Here is a 3,619-nt window from a genome sequence, read left to right on the forward strand (position 1 = left end):
AAGCAACAAGAAAGTGGGTCTCAGAGCATAGGGTGAAAAACCATGGCTGGAATCTCATCAGTGTCATAGTATCATAGAGTTGGAAGAGAGAGATCCCAAGAGGCCACCCAAACCAACCCCATTTTGCCATGCAGGAATATACAATCAAAGCACTCCCAACAGATCGATAGCCATCCTGATTCTGTTTAATAACCTCCAAAGAAGGAGGCTCCGCCACACTCCAAGGCAGAGTCTTCCAATGTCAAACAGCTCTTGCTAATGTTGAGGTGGAATCTCTTTTCCTATAGCTTGAATCCATTGCTCAGGATCCTGTTCTCTGGAGTAGCAGAAAATAAGCTTGCTCCAGCCTCCAGCCTCAGACATCCCTTCAAATATTTAAACAGGGCTATCATAGGATCACAGAGTTGGATGAGATCACAAGGGTCATCCAGTCCAATCCTATTCTGTCATGCAGGAATACACAATGAAAGCACCCAAGTTCACTCACTGTGTGAAGTCAAAGGCTTTCAAGGCTGGCATCCATAGGTTTCTGTGGGATTTTGGGGCTCTCTGTGGCCATGTTCTAGAAGAGTTTCTTCCTGACGTTTCGCCAGTATCTGGGGCTGGCATCTTCAGAGAATGCTTTGCCTGAAAAGGAGTTGTGTGTGTGTGTGTGTGTGTGTGTGTGTGTGTGTGTGTGTGTACTGTGTGACCCTGGGCGAGGAGGAGTGTTTCCCATGTTAATCTGTTTTAAATAGATGATTATAATTGTTTTTAAATTTTTACTTTGAAGCTTTTATATATATATATTGTAAGCTGCCTTGGGTCCATTCCTGGGAGAAAGGCGGCATGGAAATGGAATAAATAAAATCAATAAAATAAATATAGTCCAATTCTCAACCACTACATTTCACTGGCTCTGTGCAAGACTATATGCCTATCTCTCGTTATTTTCCTCTTGTTAGTTTCAGATTATTGGGTTTGCATTCAGAGGCAATCTGTTCCAAACTGAGAAAACCCATGCGCAAGCCAGGGTCACAGGGAAATGGCTCTACACAAGGAGTAGCGGCCAAAACCCGAAAAAGATTCACCACTTTCCTGACATGTGACTCTGAGGTTGTGTCCGTGCTGCAGAAACAATCCAGTCTCACACCACTTTAACTGCCCTGGCTCCATGCTGTGGAATTCTGGGAATTGTGGTTGGTTGTGGCTCCGCTCTGGAATTCCACAACATGGAGCCAGGGCAGTTAAAGTAGTGTCAAGCCAGATTATTTCTGCAGTGTGGCTGCAGCCTCTGCCACCGGTTGCCATTGCAGACAAATGATAGGTCTTTGCCAGTTTTGTTCGTTTCGTTTTATTTTTTAAACAAATAATAATGCGTTACTCATTGTGTAGCATGACTGCATGGAAGTGAAGAGAAATAACAAGCAATGAGTTTAATTCGGATGAATGCTTGCTGATGTAATTTGTGTTCCAGATCCTCCGTGATCATCACCTGGAAGAGGCACAACAAGGTGCCCTCACTTTGCATATGCCTTTGTCAACTCTTCCCTTCCTCCAACACCTTTGTTTGCTCCATTGTGATCCACTTTCATGTTTCCAGGGAAATACTTTTGTGTGCTCTAAGCAATGCTGGAACTCTTTTGTGAAAAAAAGAAATTTGCTATTGAAAGGAGGAAAAAAAGAAAATAGCCCAGTATGATGTCAGGAAATAAGAAGGCTTGACATGTTCTTACTTGGATCTGGAGCCTCTGGAAGACATTTGTGTTCAAAGGTTGCACAGAGGGCAGGAAACCAAATTCATCAATGAGGTCTATTTTGAATGTACAGTTGGGTCCATATTTGCGGCTTTGATTTGTGCAGATTTGATTATTTGCCGTTTTGATTAATATGTTCTCTCTAGGGACTTTTTCACTTGGAGGAATGTATTACTGTCCGGAAAGAAGAAGAAAGGAGGGGGCAATCCTAAAATGCAAGAAATTTCATAGTAGCTCATCACACACACAGACGAACATAGCGTCCATCCGAAAGAGAAAGCAGTGCGAATGCGCATGAAATCATCATATGAGTACGTACCCATTGGCTTCTTGATTTCGAAGTAGCATGTTTGCACTTGCGCAGGGAGGACAGGATAAAAAATGAGGTGTATTTTAATGAGCAAACAAATAAATGTTAGTCCAAAAGCAAGAGGACACTGATAGAAATGGAAGCTTTATAAACTGCGGTTTGCATAACATACTCCTGTAATTACGAGCAAGTATAATAAATAATACATCTCTCTGCGAACAAAACATGCATGACACACACACACCATTCAATTTAAATTACTTTACATAGCACAAAGGAAGAATGTGTAGCCTTCCAGATGTGGTTGGACTACAACTCCCATTAACCCTAGCTAGCACATGCAAAAACCAGTCACAGAAACATTGATGATTCCTGTCTTCATTATAGAAAATGATAAGAACTCACAATTATTAAAATCTAGACAGCAGAAAAATAAAAAAGGTGCACATTTCATAACAGTAATGAAACAGAACATAAGAGAGGCAGAAATCAATCGCATGAGTAATGTGGTTAAAAGCCAGTTTCCATTGGTTGACTGCCAAGGAAACAAATCTGTATCCCAGTGAACTATGGATGGTAGTTGATCGTGTAATAAATATAACAAATCATATTGGATGAGTAATGACAGAACATTGCTAAGATTAGGCTCAACTTCCTCCTGCTGGGATGGTTGTTTTTTTAAAAGCCACCTTAGAAGCTCTGATTGACAGAAATTCCAAAATCCTTCGGGGAAATAATGTGACAGACTGTTTCCCTGGTTCATCTAAGGACAAACTTGAAAAAGTTAATTTTCAGGTGACACCTCTAGAATTTTCCAGCTAACATCATCAGTAGTTGAACTCACATAAATCCTTAACACTTCGCTCCACCTGTTATGTTCATGCACCTAGTCCCAGAAGCAGATGAAAAGCCCTCTCTCCATCCCAAATGTCTGCTATCCTGCCTCAGATGAGAGATGACGATGCAGTTACAGTTCCATCATGCCTGGGCCAAGGAGTAGATGGAAGATTCTCCATCCATCCCAAATGGCCACTGTCCTGCCTCAAATGAGAGAAGATGCAGGCACAGGTCCACCATGCCTAGGCCCAGAAGCAAATGAAAGCCCCTCCATGCTCCCAATTGCACTGTCCTGGCCATGGAGGGACAGAAGAGCCATACCTTGGTCCAGGAGCAGATGGAAGACCTTTCATCCATCCCAAATAGCCACTGTCCTGCCTCAGATGAGAGAAGAAGAGGCAGGCATAGTTTCATCATGCCTAGGTCCAGGAGGAGATGGAAGACCACCTATCTCAAATGGCCACTGTCCTGGCCCTTGAAGGAAAGAAGAAGAGGCAGGCATGGCTCCATCATTCTTATATCCAGAAGCAGCTGAAAGGACCTTCCTCCATCCCAAATGCCACTGTCCTGGCCATGGAGGGAGAGAAGAGACAGACATAGCTTCATTATGCCTTGGCCCAGGAGCAGATGGAAGACTTTCCATCCATCCCAAATGGCCACTATCCTGCCTCAGGTGAGAGATGAAGATGTAGTTACAGCTCCATCATGCCTAGGTCCAGGAGGAGATAGTAAATCT

This window comes from Sceloporus undulatus, chromosome 5 (genome assembly GCF_019175285.1).
Source record: "Sceloporus undulatus isolate JIND9_A2432 ecotype Alabama chromosome 5, SceUnd_v1.1, whole genome shotgun sequence".
Classification (NCBI taxonomy): Eukaryota; Metazoa; Chordata; class Lepidosauria; order Squamata; family Phrynosomatidae; genus Sceloporus; species Sceloporus undulatus.